The following is a 22,969-nucleotide window of genomic DNA, read 5'->3' as shown; positions in this document are numbered from 1 at the left end:
GTAGCGTGAGTCTAGTTTCTTTTCCACTGGGGTACATGGAGGCGACCATTGTACCCAGTTCGTCTCTGGCACATCGTCCTTTCAGGAAGATGTAAAGATGACATCGACGCATTCCAAGGTCTTTTACAAAATCTTGAATGTGATGAGGCAGAGAAACCTACCCCCACCCCCTCCCTCCCTGAAATGGTCCAAGTGACGCTGCAGGGGGAGAAGACCTTTGGCAGCTATATAATCGCAATCGTTTCCGGCAATCAAAGGATCTGATAATAGGGCCTGAAACTATGAAACATGGAACGCAAGTGATTCGAAGACCAAAACAAGTATGCTCAAAACTGGCAGTGTGCTGAGTGATCGCCAGCATAAATTGTAGAAATCATATCAGTTGATCCAAGAACAAATGATATGGGTGAAGCACCTCCTCAACAATGACAGGTATGTGTGGCTGTTGACGTGAGCAGTGAAATGGTAGTGCCGGCGACAGATAACGTTTATTTTCTACATTTTGAAGATACGAGGGAGGCACTACTATCTGAAGAAGATAATACCAACCCCTTAGTTGTTCCATCCAGTAACAAATGTCAATGTTGGCAAGTTTAAAATTTCTAGCAGCCTGGAAACTGGATGTCCAGTTTCGGTTTTGAGAGAAGAACAGGAGGCAGCTTGGCCTGTGTTGCTGCTGCAAGAATGAAAGTCAAGGGATAAGTTTCTGTGAAGTGTGCAGAAATCAAGAGGCAATGTAGAACCGATTTTGTAAGAGCGTGTTCAACATGACTTTATTAATGGTAATGTTACTGAATACAGAAGCAGTTTTGGGTATAGATTTTATGAATACCTCTCATTGTGTACTAACTGTGAGAAGTGGCAAAGTGGATTTAGTAGTACAAGGCAGTCCAGTTAGACTGGGTTCTTATGCTGACACAGAAACTAGATTCCTATAGTCACTCGACAAAGAATTGGAACAGAGACCTCATTACCCATCCACTGGCGTCAGGGCAGACATTGTTGCAAACTCAGATCATGAAGGGAAGGTACTTTTCGTTAAGTAATTCTACTAAATTCTTATCGATTATGAAACAGATAGAAATTACAGAGCCATATATTTTTCGCTGTGTACTTTAGTCCGTTTAACGTCAGGCTACTTGTACATCCGTTTGCGGTAGGGCTCGAAAGTCTGTGAGCCAGGATATGATGTGGAGTGCACAACGTCTCTAGCATTCAGAAGTTCTGGAATAGGACTGTCAGAATTCATACGTAGTAATGTAAAGTATGTTTTTGTTTTGCTTGCCACTTTCTGAAGACGGGCTTGTTTATTTTGTTTGTTGTTTGTTTTGTTTCTTGTTTATTTTGTACCTTGAAAATCATGGTAAGCCCTTGCGATATCTTTGATTGTTTCTTATGAAATACCAGATTTCCTTGTTATTTGCGCTTTTTTGTGTGTTTCGTTTTGTTCATTCTAAAGAGATGTGCAAATGAATGCACGGACAGGATCTTGAGATAAGAATGCTAGTTAAAGTCTTCTTTAATGTCACCTTTGTCTGAAGCTCGTGGTCTTGCGTTAGCGTTCTCGCTTCCCGGGCACGGGGTCCCGGGTTCGAGTCCCGGCGGGGTCAGGGATTTTCTCTGCCTCGAGACGACTGGGTGTCTTTCATCATCATTTTATCCTCATTCACTCTCAAGTCGCAGTAGTGGCGTTAAAGAACTTGTGGAGCGGCGGCCGAACCACCCCGCGAGGGGTCTCCCGGCCACCAATACCATACGCTCATTATTATTATTATTATTATTATTATTATTATAGGGACCCTCTCATTTTTGTTGTATTGGGGAAAGTGTGCTTCTTTTTGTCAAATGGTGGTAACTTATTCTTAATAAATATCTATGATAGGCAATGAAATGGTTATGCAAGAGTACAATGACGGGCATTCGATTTAATAAAGCTGGCTTCCATGATAAAGCAGGCGTCCTGAGGGTATAAGAAGTACACACGAGTCTCTTATGTTTCGAGTAATAAAGTGATTTAGCCAAGTAACGTGACTACATGAGTTAGTATAATTACATTTTATAGACAAAAAAAATCTCTTTAGAAAAGAGTAGAGAACTTCCAAGTGTTAGAGTGTTGCGATGCATCTGGTTTTTATGAGAAATTTGTTTTTTGCTACTTAATGTAGAGTATAGGTAGTGTCGATTTTGTGAGTCGATGCTTGTCACGGAGAGAACACTGTGCAAGGAATTCTGCATTGAATTAGGATTTGTTTCATATTAACGGCTGTGGGACTGGGGGCGACAAAATAGAAGTTGAGTGATTTTGTCAGTGACCCACGGTGGCGCCGTATCCCATAATTAAGAAGACTAGAGTAAAACAATAAGTTTATTTTGCTCAGTTTCGCTCACGCAACTATGAAATAAACTTCGGCTCTGATTAAAAAACCCGAATTTGCGGATTACAGCTGAGTAAGCCACATACTTCGGAGAAGGAAGACACCTGACATTATGTAGGGTATGGTGAAAGAGTGTTTGATAAGCACGTACTGTACTTTTGGTGACTAGACCATGGGAGCTGGTTGATTTCACGAAACAATGTACGGTCCCTCCGGGTAAGTTTACTGCAACCGCCTGATGTTCTACACAGAATTCTAATGAGGAATTCCACAGCCAAAGCCAAGAGTATGTTGAAGCACATCCATCGGGTGGGAGTAACTTAGTTCATGTGCTGGATAAGTGTGTGTGTGTGTGTGTGTGTGTGTGTGTGTGTGCAAGAAAGAGATTAATCGTTTTATCGGTTACAATTCAATTGAATCCGGCATGGAATCCAACCGCCGAAAAACTTCGTGTCCTCCGTAGCCGGCGTAGTTCTGTGATGGAACCGAAGGAAGGCACTCGAACTGATATCGATATGCGAGTTTTGACCACGGACGGCGCGCGGCGCAGCAGAATCGAACGCGCTCAAGTAGCGCAAGCGCAACGCCAAGTGAATCCACCACGCATGTGCCGGCGGGGCCTTAAATACCAGACTCAGTGCGTTTTCGCCAGTATCACCTGAAGATGGCCAGAAGACTCTGCGCCGAATATAGTAGCAGGAGCCAGAATGAGATTTTCACTCTGCAGCGGAGTGTGCGTTGATATGAAACTTCCTGGCAGATTAAAACTGTGTGCCGGACCGAGACTGGATCTCGGGACCTTTGCCTTTTGCGGGAAAGTGCTCCACCAACTGAGCTACCCAAGCACGACTCACGCCCCGTCCTTATAGCTTTACTTCCGCCAGTACCTCGCCTCCTACCTTCCAAAATTTACAGAAGCTCTCCTGCTTCGTATCAGCGCACACTCCGCTGCAGAGTGAAAATCTCATTCTGGAAACATCCCCCAGGCTGTTGCTAAGCCATGTATTCCCAATATCCTTTCTTTCAGGAGTGCTAGTTCTGCAAGGTTCGCAGGAGAGCTTCTGTAAAGTTTGGAAGGTAGGAGGCGAGGTACTGGCGGAAGTAAAGCTGTGAGGACGGGGCGTGAGTCGTGCTTGGGTAGCTCAGTTGGTAGAGCACTTGCCCGCAGAAGGCAAAGGTCCCGAGTTCGAGTCTCGGTCCGGCACACAGTTTTAATCTGACAGGAAGTTTCATAGTAGCAGGAAGTTACAAACATCCGGCAGTTCTCCCGAAATTTTGTGGAACATTAATTATTTCTTTTTTTTAATTTTTTATTTTGCGTGGTCATTACCACAAGATTCATTATACATAAAATTGTCTGGTTATTTAGTTTTTGGGTGTTTACAAGAGTTCACGTTTATGGTATTGTTTATTTAGTGAATTTTCAATTTTATACACCTCAAACTCATTTTGTAGTTGTGTTTAGTTGATCAAGAAATTTATTTTTTTGTGTGTTTCACTGCATTGAGTGTTATTTAAAATGTTTGTTTTTTTATCATAGCGTTTGAATATATGTTTGATTTTGAAGATATGACAAATATGTGTTGTACAATCATGTAATGGTTTTAATTGGCTTTTAATTAATTCATGCTGTATTTGATTCAGTATAGGGTACACAAATCTGTTTAGTTTTCATTTCTCTGTGTTTGCATGACTTATTTATCTTATTTGTTTTATTTCCATTTGAATTTTTTACTTGCACCTCCCCAAGAATTAACTCTGTTTATTAACTTCTGCATAATGTTGCGTACAAAACGATGCTAAAAGTGAATGATTACCGCCTGTCTGCGTAATTTTCTTGCTTTTGCTAATACATACAACGCAGCAAACGACAGATATATGTGTGACTGACTGCGCAATTGGTGAATTACTCATTGTAGGGTATGAGTAATACCTTCACTGAATCTTTTCTTACATGTGTTTCCTCTTCTATCATTTCCTCTTTCCATCAAATGGTTTATTATGGTGAAAAATTCTTGGGGATGCGTTCCTATCGTTATAAGAAGACCACCTCCGCTCATATTAATTTTCAGAGGCTTAGGGTAATGAAAAGTATTCATGGAATATTCTATAAATCATATGAATTTAGGTTCCCAGCAGCATTCATCTCGTGTAATTTGATGTGTGTGCGGTGGTATTCCGAGAATTTCATAACCTGGTGCACCCAGCCCATGATCTACACTGATAGAAAAGAAAATGACTGCACCAAGAAGGAGTTGTTCGACATGACCGACTGTTGGTAGGCGTATTTCTAATCTGAAAGATTAGGTCAATTCAAATTTTTGTCAGTCACGTAAGTAGCGCCACTATGAGGATGTAAATCGGGTTTTCTTTAAATACACGCTGTAACTACCATGATCGTTAACTACCTTTGAGATTGAACATGGTGAGCTGAAGTTAGGCAAGAATGCCTCTAAGGCAACAAAGACGCCATTATCAACAACTCATTGAGTCTGAATGAGGTGGTCGTGTAATAGGACTTTGAGAAGCTGAATATTCATTCTGTGATATTGCAGAAAGACTTGACAGGAATGTAGCCACTGTACATGATAGTTGCCTGTGGTGCTCGCGAGACGGTACGGTCGCAAGAAGACCTCGCTCTCGACGGCCACGTGGCACTACCGAGAGGAAAGACCATCATGTTTGGCATGTAACAGCCACGAGATAAATTTTAGCTACAGTGCGACGAGAGGAAATTATGCGCCAACGATTATAAACATTATCTATTCAACATATGAAAAAACAGTGAAAACGATGGTAAATATTAATTATTTATGTAATATTTTATTATGTAATTGGACATATCGATATGTATCATACAAAGACAATGATAATTGTAAATTCCTATTATGATCCGCGTTTGTCTTCCTTTGTTTTTATCGTTTGTTGGTTGGCTTTTGTAGGTTGCGGACGCATATCAAATTGAGGTCTGTTAAGAAATTGTTATTATTTGTTAATTATTACTTGAGAATAGAGTTCATTATTATTATAAATATGAGTGAATAATAATTTGTAACTTTAATTCCTCTCTCAGTAAGCATTATCTGTGTTAATTATTTCTTTCCGCTGCAAGGAGCGCAGCCATTGATGATAGCGATTTGTATCGCGTTTTTGTCTGTGTTTTCCTTAGAAAAAAATCAAATGTTTGCTTGATGAAGTCTAAATAGTGCACAATTCGAAAGTAAAGTTTAATGAGCATTTCAAATACTTACCTTATTTGCTCTAACAATAGAAAGTCTCTATCAATTGTCCGCCGCCATCTTAATAATTATCTCAGCGGCAAATTCAAATTACGCAACTCTGCAGACATAAATGCAGAACGTAATAAAAATGTGTAAAAATAAATGTGCACCGGTGGTCCCGAACTCATTCTAATGAAAATAATTCCAATCAGATTTGTTCTTTAAAAACAGTGCACATAGCACGATCGTTATAACAAACTTTTCTAGCTGATGTATGGAGCCGAAATTAATTAAGCACGAGTTACGAAGAATATTGTTTCAGGTAACATACGTCAGTGTTGTGGGGGGCTGATATTCGGTGGTTTTAATGATCATTTTGCTGAAGATAACTGTTTCCATCATAATCAATAGTTGTGTAGAATCTGTTGTATGAACTGTGATTTAATGACACTTACACAACTTACAGACAACACTTTAAAGCGACGTTAACTTGGAGTTCTTTAGCAACTTGATCAAATCTTTAGCCGGGAGAAAAATTATTTAGTAATTACTCAATGTAATAAAACTGGATTATCATTTTCATGTACAAATTAGTTAAATACCAAACCAGTGAATAACACAGCGAACGCCACAGGCATATGGCTGTCACGTATCGTACTGCATCTGCAGCAGCAATTTGAGTATCAGTTGGCATCACAGTGACACAACGATCTGTTACAAATCGATTAGCTACGAACCAGACGGCGCATAGCGTGCATTCCACTGACTGGTGCAACCAGCACCAGTTGCGACTTCAGTGTAGTCAAGCGAGAGCTCATTGGAGTTTCAGATGAACTCCGGCTCTGCATCAGCGCCAGTGATGGATGTGTGTTGGTTATAAGGAGGCCAGGTTGAGGACCTGGTACAGATCTGTCTGGGTGCTAGACACACCGGACCCACACCCTGAGTTCTGGTCTGAGGTGCGATTTCGTATGACAGCAGGAACACTCTCGTGGTTATCCCACGCCCCCGCCTGGAAATTTGTACGTCTTGTTTTCTCGATTGTCTCTCCAAATAGAGAAACAGCTTGCGAAATCGGTAGCAGACACAAAGATTCCCGACAATCCGCCGGTACAATCTGTGACAATGAATGTTCCCACGGCTTCAGTAAAACTTCCGCCGATCGAGCTTGAGCCTTTTTCAGGCGATCTCGAGACATGGGCGCGATTCTGGGAGCAGTTTGAGCAGTCCGTTGACAACGATCCGACGGTATCTACAGTCAATGAACACATTTTTCTTCGCGGCTATCTCTCGGGAGAACCAAAGTATTTAGTGGACGGTATTGCGGTGACGGCCGAGACGTACGCAGAAACGAAGAGGATTCTTAAAGCGCGTTATGGCAACAAGGGTCGAATAATTCAAGCCCACTTAGATTACCTAGAAGCCACAAAAACCAATTAAGCTGTCCACCCCAGAGGAACTTAATTCAACATTCATTGAATGCCAGCGACGTATTCAAGCTCTCCGGGCACTTGGGGAAGACGTGAACGGATACGGCCGAGTCCTCGCGCCGAAAATTTTACGCGCTTTTCCGGATGACATATGCCGCCGCTGGGTAATTCACGCCAAGCGTACAGGAATATCCGAAGGGGACATTTTGCAACTGATGGAGTTTCTGAACAAGGAAGTCGACGGGGCGCTTACCATGCAGAAGATACGCGGTGAATTTTCCAGCACTTCCAGTAACCTTCCCGGGTTTCGGCACCAACATTCTTATGTCGTGAATCACAGTAGAGCAGCGACTAGCAGTCTAACAACACTTTATTACATAGTCACAGAACATACAATACAACATGTCAAAGATCCACTGTCCTAAGAGTAAACAAACAGTCTCTCACTTGCCCGAAGTACATCACTCCGTGACACTTGCGATCTGACCTGTTCTGCTGCCATTCATGAAGAGCATTCCAAGTGGTGTTTTCAAACACATTAACGCCCGCCCACATACCGCTTTTGTAAACGTCGTCCTCGCCTGTTCGGTCACCATATCTGTCTCCAACCGAGCGCATATAGGACCTCATCGTACGACAACTTCAGCATCATCCACAAACAGCATTAACAGTCGCGCTGTTAATCTGCCAAGTGTAACAGGTACGGAACTCCATCCAAAAAACTTACCCTCCGCACCTGTACAACACAATGATGCACGTTTTCATGTTTGCACCCAACATATCTCTGACGTCGATCGGTTGTGGAATTTTTTTTTGCTCGCGTATCATGTCGTTTCTGGAAGCCCAGAATCTACTCTGTAGGAATTCCGGAAACAGCGATTGTGTGAGACCCAACTCGCTTTATTTGTTCATGAGAACCAGAAAATATTTGATACGGGATCCCAGGTACATGCCATTTTACTTGACTTCCGGAAGGTGTTCGACGCAGTTCCGCACTGTCGCCTGATAAACAAAATACGAGCCTACGGAATATCAGACCAGCTGTGTGGCTGGATTGAAGAGTTTTTAGCAAAAAGAACACAGCATTTTAATCTCAGTGGAGAGACGTCTACAGACGTTAAAGTAACCTCTGGCGTGCCACAGGGGAGTGTTATGGGACCATTGCTTTTCACAATATATATAAATGACCTAGTAGATAGTGTCGGAAGTTCCATGCGGCTTTTCGCGGATGATACTGTAGTATACAGAGAAGTTGCAGCATTAGAAAATTGCAGCGAAATGCAGGAAGATCTGCAGCGGATAGACACTTGGTGCAGGGAGTGGCAACTGACCCTTAACAAAAAAATGGTTCAAATGGCTCTGAGTACTATGGGACTCAACTGCTGAGGTCATTAGTCCCCTAGAACTTAGAACTAGTTAAACCTAACTAACCTAAGGACATCACAAACATCCATGCCCGAGGCAGGATTCGAACCTGCGACCGTAGCGGTCTCGCGGTTCCAGACTGCAGCGCCTTTAACCGCACGGCCACTTCGGCCGGCTGACCCTCAACATAGACAAATGTAATGTACTGCGAATACAGAGAAAGAAGGATCTTTTATTGTATGATTATATGACAGCAGAACAAACACTGGTAGCAGTTACTTCTGTAAACTATCTGGGGCTATGCGTACGGAACGATTTGAAGTGGAATGATCATATAAAATTAATTGTTGGTAAGGCGGGTACCAGGTTGAGATTCATTGGGAGAGTTGGGAGAGTCCTTAGAAAATGTAGTCCATCAACAAAGGAGGTGGCTTACAAAACACTCGTTCGACCTATACTTGAGTATTCCTCATCAGTGTGGGATCCGTACCAGGTCGGGTTGATGGAGGAGATAAGATCCAAAGAAGAGCGACGCGTTTCGTCACAGGGTTATTTGGTAAGCGTGATAGCGTTACAGAGATGTTTAGCAAACTCAAGTGGCAGACTCTGCAAGAGAGGCGCTCTGCACCGCGGTGTAGTTTGCTGTCCAGGTTTCGAGAGGGTGCGTTTCCGGATGAGGTATCAAATATATTGCTTCCCCCTACTTATACCTCCAGAGGCGATCACGAATGTAAAATTAGAGAGATTCGAGCACGCACGGAGGCTTTCCGGTAGTCGTTCTTCCCGCGAACCATACGCGACTGCAACAGGAAAGGGAGGTAATGACAGTGACACGAAAAGTGCCCTCCGCCACACACCATTGGGTGGCTTGCGGAGTATAAATGTAGATGTAGATTCTGGCGGTTAGAGTGGTTATTAATGTAGCAGCATTTCACATTCGCAGTGACTTATCTCGTACATAACTTAAATTTTCTGATGTCGCAATGTTAATCACCTAAGTATGTCACCTAGACAAATATATCCCAGATATATCATTACTGAATGTTAATTATTATTGTGCTGCAGTTTTTTTCCTTCAGCGTATTTTCACTAACGGGCAGCAAAACTGCTATTTAGGGATAGGTAGTGTGGACAAACAACTCTCGCCCCCAAAAATTCTAAATTTCTGTTAGTGGCAATGGACGGACTGTAGTGAGTGGAACACAGGCACTCTATCACCGATTCCTAATATGACCAGATGCCTTGAAGGAGTGTCACCTGTGCAGTAAGACACTATGGACACATTGCAATGTTTATTGTCGCTTTGGTGATCTAGTGGAGCCGGCACCGTAGCTCAGCGTGTTCGGTCAGAGGGATAGCAGCCCTCTGTGACAAAAAACTGAGTTAATCGATCAACAACGAACTTAAAGGGATCTCTTACGGCGTCCGCGCCGAGGAGATGCAACGAACGAAAACGAACAAAATGAGATTTTTTTTAAGAAAAAGGGTAGCGTCTTTGATTTATAATCAAAACGCACTCTGTCCCGGGTTCGAATCCCGCAACTGCTTAAATTTTGATTAATAATCAGCGTTGGCAGCCGAAGACTTCCGACAGAATAAGTCATCCCTTCTTCTGCCAACGGCCTTGTCAAAGAGGGCGGAGGAGCAGACAGAGCTTCAGGGCACTCTATTGTCCGAGAGGTGGGAAACTGCCCCTAAAGGCGGAAGAATCAGCAGTGATCAACGGCTTGAGGATGCAGAAGGCAATGGAAACCACGACATTAAAGACACGTAACGGGTATCCACAGGACATGTGGCCTGTAATTGAAAAGTGTCATGGTGACTATTGGCGAAAGATTCCGGAATAGTCCCCCATTCGGATCTCTGGGAGGGTACTACCAAGCGGGACGTGACCGCGAGAAAAGGCTTCAATAATCAACGAACGCATTACGTTCTACGAGCCGGGGCGTGGAATGTCAGAAGCTTGAATGTGGTACGGAATCTAGAAAATCTGAAAAATGAAATGCAAAGGCTCAGTCTAGATATAGTAGAGGTCATTGAAGTGAAATGAAAAGAAGACAGGGATTTCTGGTCAGATGAGAATAGAGTAATATCAGCAGCAGCAGAAAATGGTATAACGGGAGTAGGATTCGTTATGAATAGGAAGCAGGGCAGAGAGTGTGTTTCTGTGAACAGTTCAGTGACAGGGTCGTTCTTATTAGAATCGACAGCAAACAAACACCGACAACGATAGTTCAGTTATCCATGCCGACGTCGCAAGCTGAAGGTGAAGCGATAGAGAAAGTATATCACGATATTGAAACTGTAATACAGTGCGTCAAGAGAGACGAAAATCTAGTAGCCATGGGAGACTGGAACGTGGTTGTAGGGGAAGGAGTGGAAGAAAAGGTTACAGGAGAATATGGGCATGGGACAAGTAGTGACAGAGGAGAAAGACTAATTGAGTTCTGTAACAAGTTTCAGCTCGTTATAGAGAATACTCTGTTCAAGAACCACAAGAGGAGGACGCAAACTTGGAAAAGGCCGGATGATACGGGAAGATGTCAGTTAGATTACCTCAAGGTCAGACAGAGATTCCGTTATCAGATACTGGATTGTAAGGCGTTTTTTTTTTTTTTGGTCATCAGTCTACTGACTGGTTTGATGCGGCCCGCCACGAATTCCTTTCCTGTGCTGACCTCTTCATCTCAGAGTAGCACTTGCTACCTACGTCCTCAATTTTTTGCTTGACGTATTCCAATCTCTGTCTTCCTCTACAGTTTTTGCCCTCTACAGCTCCCTCTAGTACCATGGAAGTCATTCCCTCATGTCTTAGCAGATGTCCTATCATCCTGTCCCTTCTCCTTATCAGTGTTTTCCAAATATTCCTTTCCTCTCCGATTCTGCGTAGAACCTCCTTATTCCTTACCTTATCAGTCCACCTTTCAACATTCGTCTACAGCACCACATCTCAAATGCTTCGATTCCCTTCTGTTCCGGTTTTCCCACAGTCCATGTTTCACTACCATACAATGCTGTACTCCAGGCGTACATCCTCAGAAATTTCCTCCTCAAATTAAGGCCGGTATTTGATATTACTAGACTGCTCTTGGCCAGAAATGCCTTTTTTGCCATAGCGAGTCTGCTTTTGATGTCCTCTTTGCTCCGTCCGTCATTGGTTATTTTACTGCCTAGGTAGCAGAATTCCTTAACTTCATTGACTTCGTGACCATCAATCCTGATAAGTTTCTCGCTGTTCTCATTTCTACTACTTCTCATTACCTTCGTCTTTCTCCGATTTACTCTCAAACCATACTGTGTACTCATTAGACTGTTTATTCCGTTCAGCAGATCATTTAATTCTTCTTCACTTTCACTCAGGATAGCAATGTCATGAGCGAATCGTATCATTGATATCCTTTCACCTTGTATTTTAATTCCACTCCTGAACCTTTCTTTTATTTCCATCATTGCTTCCTCGATGTACAGATTGAAGAGTAGATGCGAAAGGCTACAGCCTTGTCTTACACCCTTCTTAATACGAGCACTTCGTTCTTGATCGTCCACTCTTATTATTAACTCTTGGTTGTTGCACATATTGTATATGACCCGTCTCTGCCTATAGATTACCCCTACTTTTTTCAGAATCTCGAACAGCTTGCACCATTTTATATTGTCGAACGCTTTTTCCAGGTCGACAAATCCTATGAAAGTGTCTTGATTTTTTTTTTTTTAGCCTTGCTTCCATTATGAGCCGTAACGTCAGAATTGCCTCTCTCCTCCCTTTACTTTTCCTAAAGCCAAACTGATCGTCACCTAGCGCATTCTCAATTTTCTTTTCCATTCTTCTGTATATTATTCTTGTAAGCAGCTTCGATGCATGAGCTGTTAAGCTGATTGTGCGATAATTCTTGCACTTGTCAGCTCTTGCCGTCTTCGGAATTGTGTGGATAATGCTTTTCCGAAAGTCAGATGGTAATGTCGGCAGACTCATATATTCTACACACCAACGTGAATAGTCGTTTTGTTGCCACTTCACCCAATGATTTTAGAAATTCTGATGGAATGTTATCTATCCCTTCTGCCTTATTTGACCGTAAGTCCTCCAAAGCTCTTTTAAATTCCGATTCTAATACTGGATCCCCTATCTCTTCTAAATCGACTCCTGTTTCTTCTTCTATCACATCAGACAAATCTTCACCCTCATAGAGGCTTTCAATGTATTCTTTCCACTTATCTGCTCTCTCCTCTGCATTTAACAGTGGATTTCCCGTTGCACTCTTAATGTTACCACCGTTGCTTTTAATGTCACTAAAGGTTGTTTTGACTTTCCTGTATGCTGAGTCTGTCCTTCCGACAATCTTTTTCGATGTCTTCACATTTTTCCTGCAGCCATTTTGTCTTAGCTTCCCTGCACTTCCTATTTTTTCATTCCTCAGCTACTTGTATTTCTGCATTCCTGATTTTCCCGGAACATTTTTGTACTTCTTCCTTTCATCAATCAACTGAAGTATTTCTTCTGTTGCCCATGGTTTCTTCGCAGCTACCTTCTTTGTACCCATGTTTTCCTTCCCAACTTCTGTGATGGCCCTTTTTAGAGATGTCCATTCCTCTTCAACTGTACTGCCTACTGCGCTATTCCTTATTGCTGTATCTATAGCGTTAGAGAACTTCAAACGTATCTCGTCATTCCTTAGTACTTCCGTATCCCACTTCTTTGCGTATTGATTCTTCGTGACTAATGTCTTGAGCTTCAGCCTACTCTTTGTCACTACTATATTGTGATCTGAGTCTATATCTGCTCCTGGGTACGCCTTAGAATCCAGTATCTGATTTCGGAATCTCTGTCTGACCATGATGTAATCTAATTGAAATCTCCCCGTATCTCCCGGCCTTTTCCAAGTATACCTCCTCCTCTTGTGATTCTTGAACAGGGTATTCGCTATTACTAGCTGAAACTTGTTACAGAACTCAATTAGTCTTTCTCCTCTTTCATTCCTCGTCCCAAGCCCATATTCTCCTGTAACCTTTTCTTCTACTCCTTCCCCTACAACTGCATTCCAGTGGCCCATGACTATTAGATTTTCGTCCCCCTTTACATGCTGCATTACCCTTTCAATATCCTCATACACTTTCTCTATCTGTTCATCTTCAGCTTGCGACGTCGGCATGTATACCTGAACTATCGTTGTCGGTGTTGGTCTGCTGTCGATTCTGATTAGAACAACCCGGCCACTGAACTGTTCACAGTAACACACCCTCTGCCCTACCTTCCTATTCATAACGAATCCTACAAATGTTATACCATTTTCTGCTGCTGTTGATATAACCCGATACTCATCTGATCAGAAATCCTTGTCTTCCTTCCACTTCACTTCACCGACCCCTACTATATCTAGATTGAGCCTTTGCATTTCCCTTTTCAGGTTTTCTAGTTTCCCTACCACGTTCAAGCTTCTGACATTCCACGCCCCGACTCGTAGAACGTTATCCTTTCGTTGATTATTCAATCTTTTTCTCATGGTAACCTCCCCTTTGGCAGTCCCCTCCCGGAGATCCGAATGGGGGACTATTCCGGAATCTTTTGCCAACGGAGAGATCATCATGACACTTCTTCAATTACTGGCCACATATACTGTGGATACACGTTACGTGTCTTTAATGCAGTGGTTTCCATTGCCTTCTGCATCCTCATGTCGTTGATCATTGCTGATTCTTCCGCCTTTAGGGGCAATTTCCCACCCCTAGGACAAAAGAGTGCCCTGAACCTCTATCCGCTCCTCCGCCCTCTTTGACAAGGCCGTTGGCAGAATGAGGCTGACTTCTTATGCCGGAAGTCTTCGGCCGCCAATGCTGACTATTTATCAAAATTTAGGCAGTGGCGGGGATCGAACCCGGGACCGAAGACTTTTTTTGATTATGAATCAAAGAAACTACCCCTTTTTTTCCTTTTTTTTTCTCTCTCTTTTTTTTCATTTGGTTCGTTGTTGATCGTTGCGTTTGGTCGTTGCGGACGTCACATGACATTCGTTCAAGTTCGTTGTTGATCGTTTCACTCAGTTTTTTATTTCAGAGGCCAACCAGCCCCCCTAGACCACGGGTAAGGCGTACCCAGTAGCAAATATTCAAATTACAATATACTGGTGATGAAGAGTAAGCTGAAGTTTAAGACAGTAGTCAGGATACGCAAAGAAGTGGAATACAAAAGTACTAAGGAATCACGACATACGCTTGAAGTTCTCTAAGGCTGTAGATACAGAAGTAAGGAATACCTCAGTAGGCAGAACAGTTCAAGAGGAATGGACATCTCTAGAAAGGGCCGTCACAGAAGTTGGAAAGATAAACATAGGTACAAAGAAGCTAACTGCGAAGTAACCCTGGGTAACGGAATAAATACTTCAATTGAGCGATAAAAGGGGGAAGTAAAAAATGTTCCGGAAAAATCAGGAATACGGAAATAAAGGTCGCTGAGGAATAAAATAAATAGGAAATGCAGGGAAGCTTAGATAATATGGCTGTATGAAAAATGTGAAGAAATCTTAAAAGAAATGATTCTTGGAAGGACAGACCCAGCAAACAGGAAAGAAAAAAAAAACTTGGCTGACATTAAAAGCAAGTGTAGTAACATTGAGTGCAAAGGGGATTCCACTGCTAAATGCAGAGGAGAGAACGGATAGGTGGAAATAATACATTTTAAGCCTCTATGAGGTGGTGATTTGTATGATGTGATAGAAGAGGAACCAGGAGTCGATTTAGAAGAGATAGGGGATCCAGTATTAGAATCAGAATTTAAAAGAGCCTTGGAGGACTTAAGATCAAATAAGGCAGTAGGGATAGATAACATTCCATCAGAATTTCTAAAATCATTGGGGGAAGTGGCAGCAGGACGACTATTCACGTTGGTGTGTAGAATGTATGACTCTGGCGACACACCATCTGACTTCCAGAAAAATGTCATTAACACAGTTCCTAACGCTGCAAGAGCTGACAAATGCAAGAATTATCGCACAATCAGCTTAACAGCTCGTGCTTCTAAGTTTCTGACAAGAATAATATACAGAAGAATGAAAAAGAAAATTGAGGATGTGTTAGATGACGATCAGTTAGGGTATAGAAGAGGTAAAGGCAGGAGAGAGACAATTCTGATGTTTCGGTTGATAACGGAATAAAGACTAAAGAAAAATCAAGACACGTCCATAGGATTTATCGACCAGGAGAAAGCCTCCGACAATGTAAACTGGTCCAAGATGTTCAAAATTCTGAGAAAAACAGGGCTAAGCTATAGGGAGAGATAGGTATTATACAATATCTACAAGAGCCAAGAGGGAATAATAAGAGTGGACGACCAGGAACGGAGTATACTGATTTAGAATGGTGTGAGTCAGGGATGCAATCTTTCCCCACTACTGTTCAATCTGTAACTCGAAGAAGCCATGATGGAAACAAAAGAAAGGTTCAGAAGTGGAATTAAGAAATAGGTGAAAGGATATTCATGATACGATTCGCCGGTGACATTGCTATCCTGAGTGAAAGTGAAGAAGAATTACATGATCTGCTGAACAGAATAAACAATCTAATGAGTACAGAACATGGTCTGAGAGTAAATCGAGGACAGACAAAAGTAGGGAAAAGTAGTAGAAATGAGAACGGCGAGAAACTTAACATCAGGATTGATGGTCACGAAGTAGATGAAATTAAGGAATTCTGCTACCTAGGCAGCAAAATATCCATTGACGTACGCAGCAAGAAGGACATCAAAAGCAGTCTAGCAATGGCTAAAAGGATATTCCTGGCCATGAGATGTCTACTGGTATCAAACATAGTCTTTAACTTGAGGAAGAAATTTCTGAGAGCGTCCGTCTGGAGTACAGCATTGTATGGTAGCAAAACATGGACTGTGGGAAAACCAGAAGAGAATTGAAGCATTTTAGATGTGGTGTTACAGGCGAATATTCAGGATTACGTAGTCGGATAAGGTAACGAATGAGGAGGTTCTGTGCAGAATAGGAGAGGAAAGGAATATGTGGAAAACACTAATAAGGAGAAGGGACACGATGATGGGACATATGTTAAGAGACGAAGGAATGACATCCATGGTACTAGAGGGAACTGTAGAGGACAAACCCTGTAGAGGAAGACAGAGATTGGAATACATCCAGCAAATAATTGAGGACGTAGTTTGCAAGTGCTATTATTAGATGAAAAGAGTGGCACAGGAGACGAATTCGTGGCGGGCCGCTTCAAACCAGTCAGAAGACTGATAACTTAAAAAAAAAGTGGCCCTATGAATTAGGTCCCCCATCCCCCCTCAGTGATGGCTCGTATCATATGTGGAGTGACTGTAACTCACTTCTTCTTTTGTTCACTTTATGGAACACACTTTTTCTCCCAGAGTTACTGCTCAGATTAGCCTGAGTTTAACTGTACTAGAAGAAAAGCAACGTTCTCTTCCCCCACAACTAACCCCCCCCCCCCCCATTACTACTTGAGAATTTGTTCACGAATTTTATTCTGCCGAGAGCATAGAGCATGTCCGAGGCTCTGAAAGACAGCTATATGCTAGATGCATAGCAGGAGAAAGAGATGGAAAGAAACGCCATGAAAATGAAGCAAGCAGGGACCTAAGAAGTGGAGGAGGAGGAGGAGGAGAAGAGGAAGAAGACGCCGACTAAAGTACGAGTATGTGTCTAAGACTGTTTCAGTAGCTAGAAATATTTTCTTATAACACGTCCCAAATTAATTTTTACGTGAAATGATGCAACTGTCTAGTTGTTGCCTTCATGGTGGTGAGTTGTGTGGGCTGTCTCAAGGCTAGTATGTCGTTCCCATGCCCTCCCTTCCTTTCCCAACTCCCTCACCATGCATCAAAGCTTCTGCTTCTTCTTTTAGTTATTGCGTATTTATCTATAAAATAAATGCTGAACTGGAATTTTTGGCATCCCTTGCCCTTTTCATTTGGCACTTTCCATCCGTGTTGTTGAGTACATTAGTACATTGAAAATTAGTAAGTATTGGTGGTTCACTAACGTGGAACGTTAGCATTAACCGTTGCGATTATTTGGTTGTATGCTTGCCGAGTGAGAATGTATAAGTTTCGTGAGAAGTACAATAAGAGAAAATTTGTTATATACCCCTGTTTCTACTTTGTTACTTCCTTAGTATCAGAAGAGCAAGTGGGGTAGCTTACTGGTTAGCATACTAAACTTTTATTTCGGAGCACGACAGTGTAAACCCTTGTCCCGCTACGCATATTTAGGTTTCCCATTGTTTCCCTAAATCGCTTAAAGCAAATGCCAGGATGGTTCCTTTTGAAGAGCACGGCCGATTTCTTTCCATAACTGAACTTGTGTTCAGTCTGAAATGACCTCATTGTCGACAGGATGTTAAACTCTAACCACCCTTTTTCATTTTCATATCATGTAGGGTCCTTTATTTTGAGATAACCCATAAAGTCAACACATTATTTTTTGAAGCCTAAAGAGTGTAAGATTAATATTTTGGGTACAGCATCTCTCAGAATATTGTTCGAAAAAACGATGTATACTAAAGAATTTTCTTCACTGTGTTTATTCTTTAATGATATGTGTCAGAAGTACTGCAGCTCTCTCTGAAATCAACAATTTACGGAGGCAATGAAATGTATAAAACAATCTTCATTATGAGCTAAAGTCAGTTGTTTTGGGAAAACAGCGTTTCCAATACTCAGGAATAACCATTTTCAATAACTTACCAGTAACTCAGAAATATTTAATGACTACGTAAGTACAGGTAAAGGAGCTTACATAACTTATTGGAGGTCAACTACATCTGAGCCGTTGATGAATTTCTTAACAGAATGATTTGATGCATATTCTATTAACTATCACATAATAAAAACTTCGTGGTACCTGACGTTGGCACAGCTTCATTGTGCTTATATGGTCTGCGTAATGTATGTCTCATAGACAGTTTTTCTTTTGATGATGTTTCACTTTTATACCTTACACAATTTAAGTGCATAGTGCTAAGTTTTTTAATTAAAGTGTAAAAGAAAACATTTTTTTACTGCCTTCACGTCGTTAGTTAGCGTCCCACTCGGGGCTGTTGGAAGGGACATAAGCTTATTACATTTGTCTTTGAAATATGTATTACTTATTATTGTTTTCAGACGTGTTCCACATAATAGGGTATATGAGTATCCTCACTGTAAAACAGTTTATCTAATGTAACAACCAATATCATAGGCAACTATTCGACATATTTATGCTTGATACAAAATATTTACATACCACAAAATAATGTTGTAGCACAGGGGACGAGTAAAAAGCAAAAGAAACTTTTCAACATTATTCGCAGATCTCCTAGAATGCATCCTAATTAAGTGTCAATGACTGTCCCATAAAGTCAGTTACGTGTTTGGCCGATGAAGGATGCAATCCGTGGACAGCAGTACATTAATGATGCTGAAGTTAATGATGCAACAGGACGCTGGCTGCATCGTTCACAGTAGAGTGGTACCATGTGGGCGTGATGTCTCGTGGAGTGGACGTTCTGGTTGCAACCGCCATTCACATGAGTGATGTAAAGTGTGATGGTGGTACTTTGTGCTCGATTATAACAGACAATTAGCTCAACATGGTTTGCGGAAATGAGCTATTTGCGATCAGTGCATGCGTTTTATTTGTTTATTTATTTCTGTTAGCATACCTTTAACACGCAATTTGCATCAGTAACTTCAGGCAACTGGAAATTAGTGTTAACTGTATGCAACACCATAGCTCTAATGCTCTACTGATTTATTTTGCCTTTTGTTTTATTTAATGTTACATCGTTGAGCTTCTGTAAATGTGTCTGATTGAATAGATAACACAAAATTGTATACTCCTTTTTTTGTAAAAACTTTGATGTCAAGATTTGATTCTATGCAATGTAGTATATCTGATTTGCAAAAACAGACATAATGTCTTATTGGATAAGAGCATTCAGTGATTTTATAATGTTACTTAAAATCCGTCTTGATTGCAAATTTTTTATTCATATGACCGGTTTCGGTTCATTCAGAACCATCTTCAGACCTGTAAAAATAATGATACTAATTTACTATTTCACGGAAGCAAATCTTTTCCATCCTATCTAATCAACATCAAATGTACCAGAACGTACCTGATATTTCAGTTACAGGAGTAACCCGTCCAAATCCAGCAACTTTCACGTGCTACGTCACATAAAATTGGTTGGCAGAGTGCACGTCATTTATATTAATTATAACACTATTACCGACAGGTGACGTCTGGTACATTTGTTACATTCCATTTGCACATACTGTATTCAGTAGATCTTTTTTATATTAAAAATACTTAATTAAAATATGTAGATGTCAAGGTTAAAATCTGTACTTGTCAAAATTAAAAAACAGTATAATTATCATTTTTATACGATCTAAAAAGCGTAGGGCGATTTATATATCTATGGTGCTGGTGTGAACTTGTTTTCCTCTACGGTCTGCTTCCGTGGTTCCCGCCACTTTGGTGTTGTGCCGCGGTCCGCTCACTCGTCTGATATCCATCGCCGCGGGCATGAGGGCCGCATATGAGGGCCCCGTCAACGACGCCAGGCGCTGCACGCGTCCTCCGGCTTCTCCACCGCGCACCATCTCTCATCCCTCGGCCTGGATCTCCACACGCAACAGTTGTCATCTTAGTAGGTCGTCATAAATGCTAAAATAGGCGTTATGATTGAATTCACTTTGCTCGTTGAGGATTAAATCCGGATCTTTATTTTTGTGGGTGTATATTTCAGTCTCTTCCAAAATGTTAAGAAACCGTCCCTTATGAGCTCTATGCAGGATGTCTTTTGGGGCGCAGATTCAGAAGGATGTAGGTTGCAGTAGGTACTGGGAGATGAAGAAGCTTGCACAGGATAGAGTAGCATGGAGAGCTGCATCAAACCAGTCTCAGGACTGAAGACCACAACAACAACAATGGCTGCGACAAAGCACTCAGTCACGAACATTGAACAGAATTTAGACATCCTGCATAGAGCTTATAAGGGACGGTTTCTTAACATTTTGGAAGAGATTGAAATATGCACCCACAAAAATAAAGATCCGGATTTAATCCTCAACGAGCAAAGCGAATTCAATCATAACGCCTATTTTAGCATTTATGACGACCTACTAAGATGACAACTGTTGCGTGTGGAGATCCAGGCCGAGGGATGAGAGATGGTGCGCGGTGGAGAAGCCGGAGGACGCGTGCAGCGCCTGGCGTCGTTGACAGGGCCCTCCTGTGCGGCCCTCTTGCCCGCGGCGATGGACATCAGACGACTGAGCGGATCGCGGCACAACACCAAAATGGCGGGAACCACGGAAGCAGACCGTAGAGGAAAACAAGTTCACACCAGCACCATAGATATATAAATCGCCCTATGCTTTTTAGATCGTATAAAAATGATAATTATACACTCGCAGGTTCGAATCCTGCCTCGGGCATGGATGTTTGTGATGTCCTTAGGTTAGTTAGGTTTAACTAGTTCTAAGTTCTAGGGGACTAATGACCTCAGCAGTTGAGTCCCATAGTGCTCAGAGCCATTTTTGATAATTATACTGTTTTTTAATTTTGACAAGTACAGATTTTAACCTTGACATCTACATATTTTAATTAAGTATTTTTAATATAAAAAAAAGATCTACTGAATACAGTATGTGCAAATGGAATGTAACAAATGTACCAGACGCCACCTGTCGGTATTGTGTTATAATTAATATAAATGACGTGCACTCTGCCAGCCAATTTTATGTGACGTAGCACGTGAAAGTTGCTGGATTTGGACGGGTTACTCCTGTAACTGAAATATCAGGTACGTTCTGGTACATTTGATGTTGATTAGATAGGATGGAAAAGATTTGCTTCCGTGAAAAAGTAAATTAGTATCATTATTTTTACAGATCTGAAGATGGTTCTGAATGAACCGAAACAGGTCATATGAATAAAAAATTTGCAATCAAGACGGATTTAAAGTAACATTATAGTATATCTGTCGTTTAAATTCGTTGTCTCAATTGGGGGGAGACAAAACTTACTGTATATAATTGTAATTTCTGTGTGAATATTATTTTGTAGAAATGTCAATGTGTGCAAATGTTCTATTTAATATGTATGGTCGCTGTTATGAAAACTGCTGACCTTCACTTAGGGTTCTTAGTTATTTTGTATGTAAACGGTGTTGTGGTTCCCCTCGGAAACGGAACAGTATAGCGCGCGCAAATTCTGGTTGGCCTAGGTAGAAAAAGTGGAACAGAGAATGGGTCCGGGATGAGCTACCAAACTATCAACTGCTCATGTAAAAGTTGTGTATTGTGCTGATTCCGAGAGAGGCTTTTCCTGGCGCTTTATAATGCCTCTGATGGATGGATAAAGAGCTGGAACTATTCTGGAATTGGTATCTATCATCGCCACCAAGAAATGACCGAGTCCAGCAATTCTACCTGCAAATCCACCTACCAACAGGCAGTCGCCACCACATTACGCAATCACTGTAATTGAACACTATAATAACGTACAGTGAAGGATAAGCTCATAGAATGTTATAGTGTATCGAAATTTAAAGTATTATTTGACTGAACTCTTGTACCTACCGTGATTTATCCTCAGTCACATATCCGCTTAGGGTCCCTCCCACTCTAAAGTGTTTACCGAGTGTCCTTTATTGAAGGCATATTAAAATTAATATAGCATTAGAGTGTGCTAAATTTAATATGGTTTGCTGAAAGGATCTTACAGATATCTCAAATTTTTATTCAGAACTGCAAATGTTGAGAGTTATATGTTCATGCTACCTAAGTACTTGTTTCTCTAGAGTATTGAAAGTGTGTTTAGTTTGCTCTGCTACAGTGGTTAAGTTTAAGGGCCCCCCTCCTTCGAAAGTAGTTCAGATGCACAAAGTTACTTAATTATAGAAAGTTTTAACTACTCTTGCTATTCAATTCAAATTCTTGTGTATTGAAAGTGCATATTAATAATGTAATAGGATCCACGGTTTATCCTTTATGCTCAGGATAAACAACAATTAGTAGGAAGACCACTATCTATGGAAACAGTAACTTTTTATTCAAAATTCAGTGAGAAATTTTTTCTTAGTGAAATACATTTAACTTTCATTCTAAATAGAAAAGTATTTAGCTGAGAGAGAGAGACTTAACCTATGACCAGTTCATAATTTTGCAGTGAAATACATTTACAATTTTACGTCAGTTAGGAAAATGTTTGAAAAGTAATATTGAACTTATGCCCAATTTACGATCCTGCAGTGAATATTAATAGTAACATTATTGAGACCATTCTGACTGACTGAGTCCTCAAGGTAATAGTGTGTTTTATTATCTGTTATATTTATGTAAATAGTTCGTTCTGCTCTAGCTGTTAGTTCTAACCTTAACGGTACCATATGCAGGTATCAGAGTTCATTGCACTCGAATGTGGCAAAGTACAGGTTGTGTTTGTCCTTTAAAGTTACTACTAACTGTTTCCTTGAACAAGCATATTAATCATTCTCACGCCTAATTAGGCTGGCGACCGTTTTCCTCATTCTTTGAACAGTGTAGATAGGTAAAATATTGTTT

At 41.3% G+C, this 22,969-nt stretch overlaps 1 non-coding gene across 1 annotated transcript; it reads left to right on the top strand.

Moving 5' to 3' along the window:
- The first annotated feature begins 3,505 nt into the window (after positions 1-3,505).
- Positions 3,506-3,580, top strand: Trnal-cag (transfer RNA leucine (anticodon CAG)). The gene has a single exon. It is a non-coding gene; the product is annotated as a tRNA-Leu (tRNA).
- The last annotated feature ends 19,389 nt before the right edge of the window (positions 3,581-22,969 follow it).

This window comes from Schistocerca nitens, chromosome 9, assembly GCF_023898315.1.
Source record: "Schistocerca nitens isolate TAMUIC-IGC-003100 chromosome 9, iqSchNite1.1, whole genome shotgun sequence".
Classification (NCBI taxonomy): domain Eukaryota; kingdom Metazoa; phylum Arthropoda; class Insecta; order Orthoptera; family Acrididae; genus Schistocerca; species Schistocerca nitens.
Note: the sequence above shows the minus strand (reverse complement) of the source record. Positions and strands in the feature narration are given on the sequence as shown.